At 46.9% G+C, this 21654-nt stretch overlaps 1 long non-coding RNA gene across 2 annotated transcripts in view; it reads right to left on the bottom strand.

The window, feature by feature from the left end:
* Nucleotides 1–20674, bottom strand: part of LOC138492659 (uncharacterized) — a 301491-nt gene extending 280817 nt beyond the window's left edge. Inside the window, exon 1 of one of the 2 annotated variants that reach the window (XR_011276242.1) lies at nt 20577–20674. This is a non-coding gene — a long non-coding RNA (uncharacterized lncRNA). Of the gene's footprint in view, nt 1–17353; nt 20245–20576 lie in introns of those variants that run through there. The other variant, XR_011276241.1, reaches the window with a different exon arrangement.
* Between the last annotated feature and the right edge of the window lie 980 nt (nt 20675–21654).

Genomic DNA, 21654 nt, shown 5'->3' with positions numbered 1-21654 from the left:
TGCTATGGGAGCCTATCATAAAATGAGGAATACGTGGGAGGACGCAATTCATTCGAAGAACAAGTTACTTACCAACTGTAACGTTCTTTCGACTGGATGTTCCTCCCACGTATTCTTCATCGACCCTCGCATCCTACCCTGCAGTACAGTTTACGTTACTTACACTTCTCTCTCACAAAGAGTTTTCAGTCATGAGGCACGCCTCGGTGTTCCTTGAATTTCCTCAAAAAAACAACTGAAGCCAACGGGCAAGGCACGAGCTACTTATACTGATGGTGATGCGGTACGGAGCCCGTAGAGGGACATCGACACCACGACCTTGTGCACAGTGCCCTCTGCCGAGAACAATTTTTCCAAAGCAGCAAAGCTGGCGAGATACGAATATCATACGAGGAGGAATACGTGGGAGGAACATCCAGTCGAAAGAACATTACAGTTGGTAAGTAACTTGTTCATCTATCAGAAAGAACATTTCTGGGGGTGTCGTTCTCACAGAAACTGAAGTACAAAGGGCGTTTTCTTTCTGCTCAGGACCACTCTGCATATTTCCCTGTTCTTTTCTGTTTTCCCTGTGGAACTCTACTCTTTACTCCCATTGCACACTACCCCTCGACTCCCTTCTCTGCGTCTGCGTGCTGTAGGTCTGTATCACAGGAGCATGTTAACATGGCTCAAAAGCGTAAGACATGGCTTAAATTGAGTGAAGTGTCTTAAGAGCAGGTCAGGGTTTGCCGAGCTTGATTAAACTTAGCTCAGAATGTATATGAACATACAGAGTGGTTAGTGATGGCTAAGGTTTGAGCAATGCAGAGATTTCATGTAGCCGAGTGTGCAGTTGTGGAGGTTAAAGTAGGGGCAGAGCGAGTTCTCTGATGTGTTTCCATGAAGACGTTTTACAAAGATTCTCTGCAACTAGGACGACCTGTCAGATTAGATGGTTCTATTTTTACAAGGTTTTAAATTAGGCTTTGCTATAGGGAATTAATACATTCCGCGTTAATAAATGTATTTGCAGTGTAGAACCGAGGCCAGAAAAACGTAGTTGAAGGGATTGATCAACTCGTTTTTGGGGTGAATTAAGATATTTGTAAAAATCTGTTGCAAAATCTGTCACTGATGTGCAAATAGAGATTATGCCGATGTTGTAAATAAATAAATGTATGTGCACAGAATAATGCTATATTTTTTTTTAACTGACATTGTGGTTATTTAAATTATGTTTTTTTTGCTGTTTGCCTATCCTGTATGACCTTTTAGTCAAACAGTAATGCTTCATTGCTATGAATGAAGTTGCAACCGGGTGAAACCCATACCTCTATACTCAGTTTTAATAGGTGGGGGAGCCAACCCATCAGGTTGCTCGGATCGCAGGCTGAATCCCACTATGCCAGCCCGTTTTTCAGAGCAACCCGAGGGCTGCTTCCCCACCCCAACATCTTCCACCCCCCCTCATCGTTTCCTTCCCTCCCTGCACCCCTTTCCCCACTTAGCCTATTTTTCCAGCGCCACCATGGAAATGGAAGAGGAGCTCCGTATGGAGCCCCACATTCTAGATCCATAGTAGCCATCTTAGGTAGATATTGGCCCCATCCATTCAAACAAAATATATTGCTGTCCGCACCCCGGGTTTCCGGTTCAAAACACAGGGTGCTAATTGCAGAAATACCGATTCGGCAACTTGGAATGTGTGGCAACTGTGCCATTGCCCATTGTTAAGGCCCGAGGCCATTACCACCTGAACCTGCCCACCGGATCGGGTATTATTGCTGCTATACAATTTGTGCGGTTTTTTGTTGTTGTTGCAAGGTTGACACCTTTAAGACATGTTGTCAGAATCCACTGTGTCATTTAAGCCAGATAAAAGTAATTATAACATCATGAAGTCAAGTCACATGTTTGTTTTTTTGCATTCAAGACCACATAGGTTCTTCCTCTGGCAGTTTAGAAGGGACCCATGCGATCTTGAAGGCTACAATCTAAAAAGGTAACCTAATGTTTTTTTTAGCACGACAGCGATGGCGCGGCATTGCAGTTAATTCTGTAAAGATCCATTTAATTCGATCATATTCATCGTGGGGCTATTTATTTCGGGAAGTCCACAAGGCCACAACCCAGTCGGGCACCAGCACTCCATTATGTGCCCAGCCACATGCAACCCACATCATGTTATGATGACATCTGTGGGGGCGGTGGGGGTGGACCTGGCTCAGAGAAGTACAATCTAGGCAAGATTGTCTTTTGACATTGTATTTTATCTGTTCCAAGACACACAGTAGGGGAATTGTTTCATGATGCACCTCCTCCTGAAATGATTGGAGAATCGGGGGCCTGCTACTGCTACCACCAAGAAAGCTGCAAGAACTATTTTGCAGGCTTTAGGAAAGTCAAATAGCGTGGTCTTGTCCAATTGAAGATTCGGAAAATCCACATGGGTCTCGAAAGGGCAGCATCTTTTTATTTCAGTGACATTCGTCCCCCAAACCAGCTTGTCTGTGAGCCATCGATGCAGGGCTCCAGATAAAATGTTAGTCCAACTATGTATGTACTTTTTTGAAGTTGGGAGTAAGGTACGCAGTAAAAAAGAAACGACCTGTGCTTCACAACTGACACGTGCCAGCAGTGACAAAACGTGATTTTAAAGCACACTGGATCCCTCGTAAAACAGGGCAGCATATTCTATGAACCACAGTGGCGTGGTACCCTGCACCGGACAAGAAAAGGCCCATGGGAACATGTAATGGGTTTGAGATTTTCCTGTGGCTTCAATCATAGTCTCCTTTTCGCGAAGTTTTCATTTGATTTCTTACATTTTATAGCCTTCTAGTGAGTGACATTGATACAATATGCAGCTCTCACAATTAAACCTAATTGCAAACGAAATACAGGGAAAACTGGGAGCAGTTGCGGTCGAAAAGCCGTGTCCGGAGTTAGATCGTCTAGGACGCTAGGTGATGAAGTTCGAGAAGGGTCGGGTTCAGTTGACATCAAGAAACAAAAAATGCTGTCGTGGTTGCTGGCCCTTTAGCCAGCCACGTGCACCCTTGCCTAATCTGAAACAACAAGACGGGTATCTATGCGATTTGAAAAGTCAGAGGAGCTGGGGTGAACTTCGACATTGACGTTACCCCAGTCCAGGGGGCTTTTCAGGGAAATCCGCTTCCATGCATCTGCAGATTAAAACTCCCGGTTCCTAAACCAACATGAATACTCAGTCGTCCAACAATGATAGCATGGAACCGGTCGGATGGAGCCTGTGGTAGCAAGAGAGCTGAACCCACTCTCCCGTCATATCTGCAAGTGCTTCGACGAGATAACTAAAAGAGCATAATGCACCCCTAGTCGGCCGATTTCAAACCCATCTGTGTGCACCTATGGAATTTAAACACAAACACCAGGCGTTAAAACCTCTTTCAACATGTCACTGGAAGGGCGGGAAGGTACACGTGAGAGCTATTTCATAGGACAGCTTTCTGGCCATCAACATCCACTCATCTGCAGCTCGCCAAACTGGAAGTAATCGCTCCTTTTCATTTGCATTTGTCCTTTCCTGTTTCATTCATGGATTGAAAGATGTCGAAAGGACAGCCCATCCCACTCCCTCCCCCACCTCCAACGTGACGGACTCGTCAGTTCTCGGGACAGAGGAAAGGGGGCCTCCAGGTCACAACCCCTGCAATCTGCAAAGGATCTGCCGCTTCCAGCAGCTGTCCCAACTCCCCACAGGGTCGGGCAACAAAATAAACAGGGGAGGGGGTTGAGGGCACAGCAGGCCTTTGAAAAAAAGAAGGGATTTCTTTACCTCGCCCATACAGCCCATTCCAGGCATAGTTGACACTTTGGAGACCTTTTGAGAGCTACACTTTAGAGCAGAAGGGAACATGAAACGTGTTCCCGACAGTGCGCACCCCTCCTGGCCAGCAGAGGGTGGGAGCAGGCACTGCTTCCTGATCGACAGATGCCCACCCACAGTCGTAAATTCATGGACATTTTAGACGTGTGCGGTTAAACTCCACAGAAGTCCTATCTATGATACATACAGATGCAATAGACAGTAGCGTGTAACCTCCGGGAAGGTTGTCCCTGGGAAGGATACCAGGAGCTGGTTGGGCTGCGCGCCTTTAACTGCTGTTTACCACAGAAAATGTGATGCCAGGCCTGTGCATGTCTTCCTGTGGTGCCTAGCTAGGTCCAATGTTTCAGCCAAAGCTATTCAGTGGAAGTCCAGCAAACAAGCTACATCATGTGTGCTAAACTGGGGCCTACTACAAACATGACATGGCCCTGTGTCGCGTTCCGATTTTTCAAACAAAGTGTTTACCTAATTACTTTAATCTGGGGCACTTAATCTATAGATAAAACCAGTACCCTCTGCCGTGGAAAACAGCCCTTGTACGTTCACTTTTTCCCAGCACAACGGTAATTTAGAGACAACTAATTGTGAGGGAAATAGCCCTTTCTGGCAAACCCAACGTCACACTACAAGGGGGCTCTGGGCCTCACCATTTGTGCCCTGCCCCCTTTCCGCTCAGTCCGCAATACGTCATTGGAGTAAACGCTGGCACACGGAAATGGACTGTATTTGTAAATGGAGTGGAACTTTCTTAAACAAGATCGGCATCCCAGACTTTCTAGGAAGATGTCAGCCTTGTAAAAATCATGTATTTTGATTGTTCACAAGTAAATAAAAAAATAAAAAATTGAGTGGTTTTACATTTAACTATGACGTAACTTTCCGATTTTGTTGGTGTTGTAACCCTGCAGCAGATATATCTAAAGTGCACACGGCCAATGTGTACGGTATTTAACTTCTTTTTTTATGGACAATATGAAGTGGAAAGTTAACACCATTCAATGTCTTACTCGGCAAATCACCTATCACAATTATTTAACCTAAAACACGTTGGGTGTCGTTGCTGCCTTTCTTTCTTTTGAAACTTTTATGTCAGGAGTTTATATTTGCTCATGCTTCAGTGAATAAGGCCAATTGTGTATACTTGATTAGATTTGTTTTTAGTTCCTCCCCTTCTAATGTGGGGATGCTCAGTGCACACGTACGTGGTAGTACCACGGCGCCCAGTCACCAGGAGTATATCAAGGCATGGTTTTAGGTTATGGTTATTAATATCGCCCGATGTATAATCTGCTCCCTGGAGCATCTATTATGTTGTATCCTAACAGTAATTCAAATATGTGTTCTTGATTTGTAAGGTGTACAGGCTCATTGCACAAAAACAAAATAATGTACATGCTGATCGAAAAAACGTAGATCATATACATACACGAAAATGCCCACCCACGCAGCAAACATTTATGAAGACGGCTTGATAAAGGTAGAAACAGGCCCAAGTGTAAGGCCCACCCTTGTGATTGGCTGGCGCTCTATCGGCTACGCCATTTTGTACGAGTATGTAAAGGCTGGTATCAAAGCGGCCAGGAAGGGTCACGGCAAAGCACATGCCAGCCGGAATGTCCACCTTCATTTCTCTATGTGGCAGCGAGGATTAGAGAAGCACGCCACGAAAAGCTGGACATCATTGTCCACTTCTTTCTGGAATCCGGGATAACGGCAGGGAAGTCTTAAAATGGCTCCTGCTCAGACCTTGCTGCTGGGGTGGACTCCAGGAGGGCGGGTGGGCGGAGCCCCTCGGCGCCTGCTCTCTGCGCGGTGGGCCTCCCACTGCAACAAAAGCTTTTTCAGACAAGACTCAACTCTCACCCATCCCAAAACATTTGAATCGCATACAAACCAACATTTTACCACGGTGATGCAAAATCAGCCATTTCCAGGAGCTGGTCAATCGGCCTGCTGGGAGACGAAATTTGCAATCATCAATATGTTGAAGGGGGAAGGGCAAAGATGTCACGTTTTAAGATCGGATATATTTAGCGTCCAACAACTAGGATTAATTATGTTTAAATGTGGGGATTTATGTTAGTAATGTATAATAAACTACACAATTTGAGCCTAGTCGGCCAGATTTACAAACCCGTTTTTCAATGGGACAATCCCAATGAAACACGTTCTGTAAATCAGGCCCGATGTTGTTAAATGCTGTTACTGCAGTTACACTTACATGCCATGGTTTACACCGTGTCTTTGTTACATTCTAGACGAGGGAGTCGGAATTCAAGGATCCTACATTATATTCATTACATGGAATACGTCCTACATTAATGAATGGAAGGAATACGGGAGACTAACGTGTTTTCCTCGGGTAACCCTTTTATTATGTGATATAAAAACAGTATCCAAAAGAAACGCGTCTTAACTTTCATCCAGGCCTACAAAACAAATGTACATTTTAGTCAGTTTGTGGAATAAAAACAGTACAGGTTTGAACACCCAGTGCATTCGTGGTTTGTATTGCTTTTTTCCTGCAGCAGGCTGTCACCGTGGCAGGATTAATTGGCCGTCTCCTGGTCCTCCGCTCCCCTCACACGCTGCTGAACCCAGGACAGACTGACGCCCTTTCATTATTGCACTGCTAGGCTCGCATCTGACAGTAGTGCAACAGAGAAAGAGTGCCAGGCAGCCTGCTGACATCTGAACGCCGGATACTCAGGCAGACACACTCAGCAGCAAGAAGGCATACCAGCAATGCACCGCCCCTCGTTCTCTGGCTACAGGCACAAGCCCATTGCCCCTTTACAGACGAAAGCAGCATTCACAATCCGTGCCTTCGTGAAAGGCACAGTGTTCACGTGTTTTCATAACAATTGTACCCCGCCTTCTTTACGAGCTCATCCCTTAGGACTGCAGGCATGGGGCCTACAGCAATTGCAAGCAGGGCAGTACTGACACTGACAGGAGGTAATTAGAGCTGCTCGCGCCCAGCCTGCTTTAGTCCCACCCATTTTGCCCTTCTACTGGGCCTCACAGGTCCCAATAGAGATACTGGGACCACCTGAAAACAGCAGTTGGAGGCCACCCACCCAGCTACTCCTCCTTTCTCTCAGCCCCTCCCCCAGCAAGAGGGTTTCCAAAGCGGAGCCCAGGGTGGAGCAGAGCCGCCGAGCCAACCATTTTACCACTCTTCTTCTAGCTTCCAATCGTGAGAAGCAGGGGGTTTCTTCGTGCGCCGTTAATACAGCAGCGCTTGGTCAGTTCATGACATAGTGGGTTTAAAAACCATCATGTTAAATAAGCAAAGCAGCACCCTGGAAAGATATACGTCTTATGCATATAGGCGGGGCGGTAAGCAGCAGAAGCCATGGCAGAAATACAAGGCTGGTCACAGAAACCTGTAAACTAGGGGGAAACGGACTAGTATCACTTACTATCGCTGGTTTAAGTGACATACATAATACAGAAGTCTTTTCTTATGCACAATTCTGCGGTTTACCTTGTCAGATACATCACTGTATGAGTGTGTCTTGTAAATAACACTGCAGCGTTACCCCTCACTACATGTCTGCAACATTGCGAAACCAAGGCATGCATCTCTAAATAGCCACACATGGATAACGGTAAATTAAATTCGGTTTAGCATCGGTATTTCACTTGTCTTTATTTTTTATAATGTGCATCGTAAGTGAACTTTAGTACTGAGAGTTGGTGGCAAGTTGGCAACTGCACACCCCCAATAAAAAGTGAAATGTTAATAGTGTCCGTAACCACGTTCACAACAAAAGCTTCACAGGGACACTCAATAAGAAGAAGATTTGCGATTCACTTTAAAAACTTTAAATATTGATCATTTTCTCAATTGCAACACCAATGGAAGTTACAAACACGTTTTTTACTTCTAACCAGAGGATTACTTTGAACGCTTTACAATCTGAACATGTGTGTTTGTTTGTGAAACCACTTGTTAAAATCATTTTTGAAGGATCTACTTGCCGACATATGGATTTTGGAAAGCCCACATATTGAAATAGAAAAATCCTTAGTGTTCGCTATTATTATCCAATTGTGTCTACTGGCTTCCGTTAATTTAAACAGTAGTTTCTGTTTTTCACTCGGGGCATATCTTGTTCTACGGTCCAAAACATGTATGCTGCAACTGGATCCAGTGGAAGGCAACTGGATCCAGTGGAAAGCATAGTTCACTGGGATTCCCACCAAGGAGGAAGGAAGGTCAGTCTGTTATAAATAGGAACCAAAAACACATATTTGTAGCTGTGTTCAAATGTGCTGGGAAACATTAGAGCAACGTGCACGGCTCCGCTTCTGCTGGCGCCTCTATCTTGTGGGGAAGAGTGCTCTCAAGGTGGAGACCCTATAAGCAATATTGCACTACTACCCTGAGTACAAAAGCAGAGGCAACACTGATAGGGTCTTGTCCTTAAGGGTCCATGCTGCAGTCAGGCGGATTTCCGTGTCAGGCCAGGCAAACCCTAACACTGCACACACAACACGATAGGCAACTTGTCACACTTCACATAAAAAACACGCATATGCAGACCATATAAGACAACAATGATCCGAAAAACATACGTTTAGCTGATTCTTAGGAAAGGCGTGTTAAAATTCAATGCTCATATTGTTAGAGGGCTAGATGTTTTCCAGATTGCTGGGATCCGTACAACCGTAAGTATACCTGTTGATGCCATCCGTGCGATTGACGGCAGCATGGCGCTTAGAAGGGCATGGCTCTCTTCAGCTGGTACTCGAGCCTCACATGCCCACAGTGTCTGCGCTTTACACATACGATAGTGTTACTTTTGCAGACAAATCCGAAGATCCGGGATGCAAACCTTTAAGGGAAAAAAGCAAACAACTGCAGTTTAGGGCTGTGTCACTGAAAAGCAACACGACCTTAACGTTAACAAAGCTGGGCTTCTGGAACGAGCTGTGCAGCGGGGTTGTTTACAACTAGACAATAAAGGCATGCATGAATGGCCGTAGACGTCATACACGGTGCCCCTTACTCAGACTCGTTCATAGTGTGCATGTGAGTATACAATAGCATTCCCAGACCCAGAGAAATGCACAAACACATAATAAACAAATCAAACGTTACCATCTCTTCCAAACGGCCAGTCATCATTATAAGCTAGAAGCAGGCTTAGAGTGATAGGCCTGCCTGCCTGCCAGCCCCTCGACACCGGCACAGTTGCTCGACACTTTCAGGTTCCATTATGAGCTAGAAGCAGGCTTAGAGTGATAGGCCTGCCTGCCTGCCAGCCCCTCGACACCGGCACAGTTGCTCGACACTTTCAGGTTCTCCTTCCACCAGCCTGGTTTGAGACGGGATTAAATGGAAGTGGGCCCAGAGACAATCCGCTAATTCATGAATTCGTGGCTAATTTATGCATTCCACATTGATCTGGGCCCTGCCATAAAGATTCCTACCGTTCCACAGGGCAGTGTGAGACAGGCAGGGCCCCTTTGAAGTTGGCTCACCAACCCCCACGCTAAAAATAACAGAAGACCTGCACATGCAGCTTTAATTGTTTTTAAATGGCACACTAAACAATGCCATTTACCTTGCAGCTCACCCCCACGCTGGAGTTCTAAACGATCACCCCTCGTGAAAAGCGCTTACTTCTAGTTTTAAGCATTATTTATTGAGTGCAAGTAGCCTTTGCTCAGGTAAAACGGTTAAAACTGGCCAACGCGATTTGCCAAACAGCTTAACTTTCAATGAATCCAGTAACACACTCGCTTCATCAACACAATGAAGGCTGGGTCATATTTTGAAAGCCTTTGATTAGCATCCATACAAAGCACCGCAGCGGAAAAAGTGTTTAACACCTGTTTATGGGACATAGCTTTCCAGAAATAGCCCTCCCCCGAGTGTCCACAAATGTTAGATTTGACACACTAATAATGGCACACATCCACTTCCCGGTCCAGAAAAGAGCGAGGCAACTGGGGTGTTCTATTACAATTATATGTCAGTTCAGCACAAATGCATTTCTGAAGGACGTAATGAATTGTGGGCAAGCACGCACACCTTGTATACTCAGCATGGCGCTGTATTCACGAGGAAAAATAAACAGTTTAAAGGCTACTCCAGTTTAGCAGCTCCAAGCAGTTAAGTCTGGAATACCACACATGGCTGCTTGGTCATTTCCTGTGGGGCAATGCACTAACACAGACATATTACAGCTTTAGCACCGGCAGCCGTTTAAAAACAGTTTGGTCTCCACAAGAATTCTGAAAAGATATGCACATTGACCAATGTTAGAAATAAAAAAACTTTTCAAGAATGATATTCTATGATCGGCTAGTTATAGGTAGCGCCTCAGCCTGAAGGGCATTCTAGAGACTCTGAGGGGTGCAAGCAAGATCGCAAGGGTCAATTATGCAAGAAAGTATTCCAGAAAAGTTTCCTATTAAGAAAAAAATAGAGCAGAATACTACACTAGAGAACTCTGGCTGTACCTATACTTTTGCAGTGACACAAACAAAATATATTTGCGTCAGTCAGTATGTAAATCAACCATGTCGAATAATATGCGAATACTTTCCGAGCACAAAATGCAACTTGATGTGCTCAGGAGAGGTATGGAAAAGCACTGGGAATTATGCAGTTGGCAGAGCACGTATGGACTCGCAGTGTTGTGGCATGCTTGCCAGTCCTATCCCCCAACGTTGACCATAGTTGCCAGATCATTTCTTAAATCCACATGTATCTGAAAGCATGGGCTCGAAGATAAAGACCACCCTCCCCCAAGTGCCATGTTGTTCTCAAGACAGGCAGGGATGGCGTCTACCCTGGGGTTCCATAGAGCTACTCAAATAATAAGCTATAGCAAGGCAGAGTGCAGGGAATAGCAGTGACTGCACTGCAGCTCATTTGGGGCCACAGTTTCCCCCATCACTCGCGCTTTTTAGCTGTCTAATTCCTAGCATTCCACATGTGACTGGTTAAGCCTACACAGCAAGCTTGTACAAATCCCCAAGAGTAACAGGGGATTCCTGTGCAATGCAGGACCGAACCTGTCTAGGTGTGCAAAAAGCCAGCCTGCCCTGCAATTCTTCCGGAAAGTCGAGCTTTCTCGACAGAAGCTTTAGGGCACAAGTTAAGTTATGGTAAGCTTTGCGCCCACGTCAAGTTGATGCAACCCCCAGCAACTACACACCAAAAGGCCATAATAAACCCGCGACCTTCTTAAAAACATGCCTGTATATCCCTCCCACCACCTCTAACCAGCAATGTGTACGTCAGATTATTAAACTACTAACAGCCACAGCCAAATTGCAACTACCGTATCTTGTCTGCCAGTGGAGCAGCAAGGGAAAAACCTCTATAGGAGCACATTGGACCAGGCAGTACCCGACGATTCTAAACTAGTTTAGGGTTACATTCGCGTTATTAAGGGCCCCTGGAGTTGGCCTCGCGTGGAGACTTAAGTTATACAGATGAGCTTACAGCAAGGAACTGCCAAAGGAACCACGGGAAAGTGGACATGACATAGCAAGGAGCTGGTGTTGGCAACGTTGACCACAGGAGGACACATCCCGCAGAAACAAAAAGAACCTTGGGACACGGGGCCTAAAAATCAAGACCCTCTTGTAAAGAAATGAGCACCGTTACACATTTCACACATCGGATTCTATTTTATTTTGCAATTAGTTCTTGAGAAAAAGTCAGCCCTGGTCTCCTCCAGAAAACACATCTCAAGGCTGCTTCCACCACCCATGAGCTTCTCTTTTAACAAGTTTATACAACAACAGGATGAAAGCTATCCCAAGGCAATCCCCTCCCCCCTCCTCAGCCCGACCTGCTTCCCCGCATTCCTCGCAAACCTCCCCTCCCCCGCAGCTAGAGACAAACACTGGAATCTCCATACGCTCACACACATATATGCAAATGGTTTCCTTGCACAAATACAGAATGCTCCAGTCTTTGCGCCTCCGACTCCTTTTTTCCTGGAAATTTGCTCTGATCTAATTTACACTATTACACCCTTCAGGTAGGGTATACACATACAACACAACTACGTTAACAAACCATACACAATGTGCAGTACATCCTGGGCATGCGACTACAGACTCTCTCTCTTTGTTGCAAGGCGATCTTGCTTGTTTTTACCCACACACCATTTTTAAGTAAGGAAACACATTACAAATACGGTGATCCAGATGTGTGTGCGTGTAGGATTGCGTTTCTTTTAAATTAGAACAGTGCTTGACAGAAGTACTCCCTAAAAAAATTGATTTTTTTAAACACCTGAAACGACCACTGCTCGGAATTTAAAAAACATGTCCCTATCCCCAGGGCCAAGGAATGAGCAAGTTTATTTTAGGATGCTTTCGGAAAGGGTATGAGATTAGATGGAGCGGCCATGCATATTGGAATGTACGGGGTCTGGCACGGGAATGCCTGGGGAGGGGTGGCAGCAGGGCCCATAATCGCCACCACGGAAACATGTACCCTCTTCTGTTGACATCACCCGGGTAAACAAGCGCCCCCTCCAGAGTTAGAACCCTGGTCCCGACATCCATAGCATGAACGGACTGGACTGCCATGGCAGGCTTTCAGTTCCCCAATAAACACGAGGACGCTGCTGAGAGCAGTGTAGCGTTTCACCTCCTCCCCCACTCGCCACATTTACTGGCGATGGCATGCAATATAGGGCCGTTTTTTTTAAGAGGCCCACACAAACACTATGCCAACATGCCTAAAATACACGCTTTGGCACCGTCAATGTGTGCATTATTTGCCGTCCTTCTGAGAAGAGAACGTGAATTATGCAGCCTGTCACAGCTGCCGAAGAGGCAACAATCGCGACGGCTCTCGAGGAGTGTGCACATCTTACCGTGGCAACATCAAAATGTACAACACTACGTACTGTTTACATTCAAATCTGTGGAGCCGTAGTAGCCCTGGCCCCCTCCCCGGGTAGCAAAATGCATGTACATTCTAGAAAACGCACACTCCTGCGAAGCACCAATGCGAAACACGACAGTGAAATGCCAGCCATGCACATATTCTCAGCGTATCGCTACCCTGTTTAGCTTGCAAAGGCATCCCAGCAAATGTTGTCGTTCTCCAAGATGAACATAGAAGCGGACCCGAGGGCCTGATTCACAAGGCGTTTCCAATGGGATTTCCCATTTATTTATTACATTTGTATAGCGCGCCTAACCCTCGGGCATTAAAAAGGCTTTAAGAATCAGGCCCTCTGGCTCCAAACCATACACACATGCTGAAGGGACGTGGCCCAAGGTGGCATACAGCAGGCATCTTGCATAGGACATGCGGGGAGGGGTAAAAGTGCATGTCAATTCAAACACATCCGGGAAAAGTTCAATTAGCTCGTCAAGTCAATCCTCCAGCGACAGGAAACGATCGCGCCGTGTGACAGAACTGGAACCAAATGCTTTGACAATATCATTGCACTGCTTACTTGTGCACGCAGTAGTGCAACACTGTCAGAGCAACTGACGCCAGCCAACCTTCCCAAGCAGCCTCTAAAGCCAACTACAGCCTCCAAATGCGCAGCGAGCCAGGACAGGGGAGAGAAAAAGTTAGAGCAGAACAGCATGGGCATTGGACGAAACATTCTGTGGTGGGATAACCCACGATACATTTTCAGAAAAACAACAGGTTTCTCAATTGCAGGCATCTCAACTAAACAGGATACTCGTACAACGGTATAGCGAGCATCGGTGCTTTGGATTGTCGTGGTTTAAGTACACGCAACATTTTACGAAACACAGCCACCAAAGTGTAAAATAAACGTTCCCAATACTGCCAGACAGTTACAAGGTTGCTCACTTGCTAGGATGAAAAAGGGCCTACAGCGTTAGCTTGACGCGATGACACATGAACATACGCATTGTGGGTGGGCGATTTATATAGAATACCAGTATCACGATTGCGTCACAAATGGAAAATACATACATGTACCAATCGAAAGCACAGGCAATATATATTTCTTTTGCAGATAAAACATATCGCACATGTGTATCATAACACCAGGAGGCACCATCCAGCGTCCAGAGGCACGATTCTGGCAGCCAATGCCCTTTTAATATTGCACTGCTCGACCATGATTACCAGTAGTACAACAGAAAAAGGGCTCCGGTTAACAGTATTTTCACACCGATTTTCCGCAAAAAGTCTTAAATTCCACGTAATCCGTCCTTAGACTAACACAAATGACCAGTTTCGCTCGCTGCAACAAAGGCTTTTTTAGCTGAAGGACATAAAAGGAAGTATAGCCATTGACACACGTGACCTTTACATTAAAACAATTCATTTAACATGTGGCATTAATACTGTGCAACGCCATACTCTGTTAAACGCAGTGTCGCCGTTTGGTTGCATAACGAACGCTTTGTGGTATGTACACAGTCACACTTTAAAATAACGCACACTGCAGTGATTTTGTAGTTTCTCGCCAGATCAAGTAAACAAAAATAAAACATGGATTCGAAATATTTCTTAATTATGTGCTTTAAAGATTGCCTCCATAAATTGTTGACGGAGGGTACTAAGAGAGGGGAGTTGCTGCTTTAAGTTCCAAAGAGCTGTACGCATTCAAGTTACATACATCAGCTCCATTAGAATATGGATTTAATGTTGAATGACGTGTTATAAATGCTGTAAAAGCCCAAAGGGACAACCTGCATTTACATCAGGGCGATATCCTAAAAACACAACATTATATATATTTTTTTTTTTTTTTTTTTTTTTTTTTTTTTTTTTTTTTATTTACTTGTATGTAATCAAAGAGAAAGATTTTTACAAGAACGTCAAAGAGATCAGAGCGTGTCGTGTGCAGTATTAGTCTTAACGGCCTAGATTGCCGCGTTGATTTTGTTGAAGGCAGCCTCCAATATTTTGGCTGTCGCAACCGCCCAGCGGGATTTTTCGCCAGATATCAAGCGATACCACCATATATATTCTAAAAACATCTGCTGCTATTGAAATTGAAACGTTAGCAATATCTAATCTCACATCCTATTTAAACGTGGAAGGCTATTAAACAGTTGTCTCGGTGTAACTGTGAAGCTAAAGAGCTCAATTCGTTTAGCAGTGAATAATTAGCAACTTAAAAGTTTTTTTAAATATTCTTTCCTTCAAACAAGTTCACGTGTTTGCTACAAATTAAAATCGTAAAGTAATGAGTGAAACTGCAAATGGCAACATTTTAGGGTGCCCTTTAAATCTTTATTTTAGAGCTCATTTCGGGGCTTTAGTTCGAGGCGCCCGTAGGCAAGAGAACAACATGTATATGCGATTTTATGTTTGGCCTTTTAACTCTGTAGTACACTTCCAGAATATATCAGGATTGTTTAAAAGGTACATTCATTTGCAGTAGTTTGAAACATGGTAACAGAAGTTTCCCCAACTAACAAAATGCCACACTAAAAGGTTGCCTGGAGCCACTGGGACAAAGTGCAAAAAATGCACGCACGCTTCCGCATGCATACCCCAGCGTGCACAGATCACACAAATACCACTGTTGTTCACATACATTTCGTATTCTCAATGCAATAAATCACACCACCTTTAAGGAAAACGTTATGCATGGAAACTTACATGACTGCAACTAAATGAAACGTAAACGTACACCCTATCCCAGCCAACATTTTTAAGAATTAAACGTGTATTTTCCCCCCAAAGATGTTAACTTTTTTTAAAGGCAACATGCATTTTTACGTACAACTGCTTATACAAAACAGTCTAGTCCGTTACACGTGTACCTCATGATATGTGTGCCCAGGGTACTTCTACGGTTTAATAGTCTGAAGACAAATGTGACAAGTTTTCAACAAGTCTTATGAAGGGCTCGACTGATTCTACGGGTTAAAGCTGATCCCTGTGATTTACCATTTCCAATATATCCCAGGCCTGTCCATTTTAAGAACCAGAGTTGCATCAGACGGCCCCTACGTAATGCACTGAAGCGGCGGTACCAGGCCAACTCACAGAACATACGCCTCACTGTAGATGGCCTCATTGAAAAGTGACGAGGCTCGCTTGCTGACCATTCATTGTAAGTGAGGCTCTTTCGTAGAACTAGCCTCTTTGAGGGTGGATCTCAGCAGCTGGACCTACCTCTGTCATTGCAGTAACTATTGGACACACCCTAAAGTAACAGGACTTCGCCACTGGACTGGTCTTCGTGTAGTGCAAGTCATTTAAGGAACGCGCCTAACGTACATAGGATTGACTTGGTGGGCAGGCCGCCACGTAAGTGGCACCGACAAGCTGAACATGCTTGAGTGGGCACCATTGCTTGGCCAGTCCAACTGTAAGCGCCTGGCTCAGGGGGTGCACCCTGTGCTGGGCATGCCTCCACTTTATAGAGGCAGCCTTGCAGAGTACGAAGTTCACTTGCGGAACATCGCTGGGTGGAAGGGGCTCAAAGACACCCTATGGGGGGGGGGGGGGGTGCTTGCCTTGCTCTTCTTTCCACTGGCCCTTGGAGCCCTGAAAGTGCAGGCAGAGGCGAGGCATATCAAAACCTATGGGCAACAGATCACTCAAGTAGGATCTTAACTTTTATGGACAGGATACAGCACGGCCTGGGCATACTGGCTATAGTTGCCTCCCCCAATTCACCATTTCTTGTGGTGCCCCACCCCCGAGGGGGAGTGTAGTGCGACCGACATCCTTTTCCCTGCTGCTTTATCTTCACACCTTAGGAAATAGCCAGAAAATATCAAATTTATAAAAAGTGACTTCTCTCTGCCCCTCCCCTGGCGGCAAGAGAACTTTCAACCAGCTCTATGGGGACGGTGTGGACCCCCTGCTATCGGCCATCGGCCACTTCCCTTCGTCCCGGGCTCCCGCCCAATCCCCCGCACGCCCCCCACGGGCATGGAAAGCGGGAAGAAGCTGAAAGGCGGCGCGTTGGTGGTTGCGCGCGAGGGGCCACGTTCCCCCAGTGGGGTGCTGCGGCCGTCTGTGGCTAGGCCGCGCCCGGGCCAGCAGGGGGCGGCAGGGAGCGAGCCAGCCACCTCGAAAACTCAGGCGCCCAGCCGCGGAGCGCGAGGGGCCACGCGCTGCTCCGGAACGAGGCTGCTCGAGACCGCCGCGAGCGAGCGAGGCGGCGCGCGAGGGGCCGCGCGCTGCTCCAGAACGAGGCTGCTCGAGAGGAGCCACGCGTGGGGCTGCGCCGCCGCCTCAGAGCGAGGCTGCGCGCGAGGGGCCACGAGCTGCGCGCACGCCTGGGAAGAAGGCATGGCACAAGCGCTGCGTGTATCACCTCAGAGCGAGGCTGGGGAGCGCACACTGGGGGGCGGGTGGGGGCACTGTGCAGCCGAGGCGTACTCTGAGCGCCAATATCGAGCAGCAAAGACAAGCCGTACGGAGGGAGGGGCTTACCGCGAGCCCCCTCCGCAGACGCGATAGGGCGGCGCGAGCACCTGCGAGAGATCCTGAGCGCCAGCTTTGCCAGGGAGAGGGGGCTCCGCACGATGCTCCTCCGTCCGTAGCAGCGTTACCTGGCCAAATACCTCATCCTCCGCCGCCTCCAAGCGCACACCTCATGGCCTCCCCGTTCCGGCCTCCATCTTTGACTAGTTGACATTCAGCTCCTGCTCGGCCGAGCGTCTCATTAGCATAGCCCGCTTCCATTGGCCGCCCCCTGCGCTAGTCTTTGCCACCCGCCTCCCAATTGGCTCCGCGGGGAGAGGTTTGAAAATCTCACCGGGCAATGGATTGGTCGTGACGTCACGCGAGGCCGCCTCTTTTAACAATGAATGCACACACACATGCCCCCATTCACAAATCCGGGGCCTCCCGCGAGCTTTACCCGCCTTTTCCCAGCCACAGACCATTGACTCCCGTGTAGCTCAGGGGGGTCTGTTCACGGGGAGCCTGGGGTGGCCCTGGGGAAGGCCGCCGCGCACACTGCCCCTGTGACACCTGAAGAGGGCGGAGGAAGGGGCTTTTTATACATGGGCATACAGGCTATAAAGGGGGGATCTGCAAACATGGCCAGTATAACAGGGGTTGTATATGCGCATAAAACGCTATGCACTGGGACCTCTGCCACACACACAGGGAATGTAATTTCATGAGTAGCACAAAGGGATTTGTGCATAAAGATAAACTACATTATAAATTAGTCCGTGCACGGGTCAAACTACACATCGAAATAGCATGCACCGAGTCGTCAGCATGTACAATGGGTCACGGGCACGTGTGTAGTTTACAGTGGAAACCCGACATCTGTGTAGACTATAGTGGGCCATACGCATGCACAGTGATATACATTGACGTGCTGTTGTACACAAAGGCTGAACATGTACATTGTTGAAAGGAATCTAGGTGCCCTGCAATGTGGGTGCGCACATGGGTCATATGCGCATTTCATTGGCACGCAGGATGCCGTAAACATGTGCATATGCCATAGAATGATATGAGTCGACATGCGTGAACCATGGGGTCATACGCATATCCCTTGGAGTACTGAAACTAATTATACGAAATCTCTTATCTGATGAGCTGGTCAATATTTTCCTTTCAGAAAACACAAACCTTGCTGTATATATAAAGTGCGTGAACTTCAGCCACGTGCTAAAGCAGCTTAATGTGCACAGTTGTCATCCTCCCACATTTAACATGCACATGTGTGACCCCATCATAGGAAGAAGTGTAATTTAATTTACAAAAGGAGTGGAACTGGACACTAGCAGTAGTAGGAGATGGTATGGGTGGTGTGGGGGCTATGTGCATGGCTCAAAAATGTGTTATGGAGTAAAAAGGGGAGGAGGGTGGAAGTGGCAAACATGCGGGAGGGTGTCCTACCCAAAATCATCAGGTTATACCCAAGGCCCGCTTCACAACCACACAGGAGATAAAAAAAAAACAGCTTACCTGTTGGGAATATTAAAAGATATCAAGCAAGTCTTCATAATGATTTAACTACAAAAAGGACCGTGATGTAATGGTGACAATGGTTGTAAAACATAGTAGAATTATGAACATAAAAAAGAGGTTGTGAGACTCTGCTCACGATAGTTCCCTCACTTCGATCTCTGGTTCACAAACATGCCGTGTGTGTGTGTGTGTGTGTATGATTCATCTAGCCACGTAACGCTGAAACAACCGTGCGGACCTTTCACTGGGTAAAGAAACACAGTGTACATGACCGTCAACCTACATGTGTGTGGGGGAGTGCGATATTTAAAAAGTGCATAAAGAGCTCAACATATAACGTAAATGACAAATCGAGCCAGACTTTTCATCCGACATCAAATTACAATATGTATTTATACTCCAGACGATGCACGTAAAATGGCATTTTTACCTGCAACAGACGTGTTTATAGTTTAACTGTACTTTCTCGAGCCGTGGTTCTGCAAACTGCAGACGGACACGTTTACATGTTAAATTAAAACAAGCTGGAGGAACAATGTAAGCAAAACATGGGGCGGTAGTATGTAGTAACCGTGCAGGATTAATGCAAATACCCGAAAAGGGAAGGCGATCAGAGCTTTGGCATGTAGAGCAGCTGGTGTACATATGCGTGTGTACAGGTCAGAAAACCTGCATTGTAGCTCCATGAGTATACTTACATGCACTTTATAACTACTTCATACATGTCGTGTGTTTGCTGCCAGGATTATAGATGGGCCATACGTCGGTGAAATCTATTGTCTGGAGAAATGCAAAGTGTACTTTAGAATTTACGTCTGACACTGCATTATTGTGTATACAATGGGTGGCTAGCTATAATGTATACGATTATATTTAAGTGGGTGGGGTATTTTCATCAGTGGAGCCCGGGCAGTGTCAGGGGAGATGTGTGTGTGTGAGAGAGAGAGAGAGAGAGAGAGAGAGAGCGGGGTGTAGAGAGGCAGCGAGCTGTGAAACCAGACATTCCTGTCCAGTGGAGCTGACATAACAGCATTGTTCTCCGGAAAAGAGGTTGCCTTTCTCTCCCCCATTCTTCCCCTGATCTGCAGGGACCCGATTGTGCAGTTAATCAGCAAAAAAAAAGCGTTTGATGTAGGGCAGGGTGTGAATTCAAAGGGGCCGTGGGGGGTTCACAAGGGGCTCTTCTGTCCACTAGAAAACTGGTCTGGTTTCAAAATGGTAGCCTTGTGAAGCTGCAGCGGTCCCCGGGAAACTGCCAGTATAGTGTCCTGGTTCTCAGACTGCGGCATCCCCTCCGGTGGTGTGGCACTTTGGTTTCACCGCCCTGAAAGTAGGATCGGGGGCGAAATGCCGGCTCTGTAGGCCGTACTTAACTGGATTCCAGATCAAGGTTACCTAAAACCAACATTTACACGCACTCCCTGGAAATTCCCCCATGTCACGTCTCGCCAGGATCAAGAAACAGCTACAAACTGAGGGTATACTGCAATCTTGGCCATGGTATAGAAACATCAGCACTGCATTCCCCAAACCGACGCACACCCACCCTCCAGGCCCCCCCCCCCCCCGCCATCCCCCCTCTTAAACTCTCCCCTGGCAAGATTCCACTCCCGGCTCTGATCTGGCACTAGGTACAATGAGCGGACGGCGCTCGCCTACCCGCGGCAAACTGCACCTGGATGGGCTTGCGCTGAAGTGGGGGGGCCCCATGTAGCATCGCGCGGCGGGTGGCACGGGCGGCTTACCTTCCAGGTGGGGGCAGCGTCTGGGGAGAGGGGCATGGACACGGTTGACCCCCACCCAGAAGCGCCCAGCGTCCCACTCTTGCGCTGCACTTCCTACCTCCATCTTCACACTTTGCTGCTCTGGTCCTTCCTCGGGAGGAGTGCTCCTCAGGTCCCAGGAATTCTCAGCTTCCAGGAACTTGTTATGATCCTAAACTTCATTCCCTCCCCCCTCAGTCGCTCACTTTAATAATTTGTATTCCCCCTGTCCCCTCTCTCCCCGTCCCCCTCCCTTCTCACCCGCCTCCCTCAACACACAGAACCCTCCCACTTGCCTTCCTCGTCCCGTCTTTATTCCTTTCAAAACGAACTTGTGCTTCAACTGATCCACGATTTTTTTTTAAAGAAAGGCACTGAGCGATAAAAAAAAAAAAGTTGAATGCAAAGACACTTACGTAAAAAATGTCAAACAGTTGCAGGGCGGATTTCCACGGGTCCTGTTTTTCGGTTTAACTGTTCATCTGATGTCATAGAGGGCGGGGCCTGACCTGTTTTTACTTAAACTACTATATCTTGACCAGAGTCCAGGGCCTTGCGGGCTTCGTGTCCCTTTAAAGCTGCGGCATTGGTCGGCGCCACAGACCCATTGTAACTGTGTTGTTTACGTTGTCATTACTCGCAGTGTCAACACCAGTCACGCCTTGAATGACACACACATGTAAAAAAAAAAAAAACTTCGAAAAACCTTTCCCCTGTTGCATGTTTAAAGTCCAAGGCAAACTACACTTTAATACTGCAAAGGACGCAGGCACAGTCAAAGCAACGCATGGATAACGTGTGTTTGCGAGTAAAGCCAAAGGAACATTAATTAACCAAATGGGTAAATAGATTGATCGTGGCTTAGTTCGAAGCTGGTCAGTGACTTGCCAGTTGGGACATTCGGGAAAAAGATGCCTGCGCGTGCTCGCTTTCGCTGCTTGTGCTGGTCACCCCATGACAACATACTAACTACATGCTTACTGCACAGAGCAGCCTTTCACGCGGGCAATCGGCGCTTCTCTTTTCCAATCGCATTCTGCAAGAGATCACACCGCGCGGGTGTGTGGAAAACATGCCTGCGATTTAGGGGGGTTGAGTTCACAGACGGGGGTGTCCTCGAGCACAGGTTTGCTTGAATGTATGCACTCCACGTGTGC

Source organism: Ambystoma mexicanum, chromosome 10, assembly GCF_040938575.1.
Source record: "Ambystoma mexicanum isolate Mex_15411 chromosome 10, UKY_AmexF1_1, whole genome shotgun sequence".
NCBI classification, from domain to species: domain Eukaryota; kingdom Metazoa; phylum Chordata; class Amphibia; order Caudata; family Ambystomatidae; genus Ambystoma; species Ambystoma mexicanum.
Note: the sequence above shows the minus strand (reverse complement) of the source record. Positions and strands in the feature narration are given on the sequence as shown.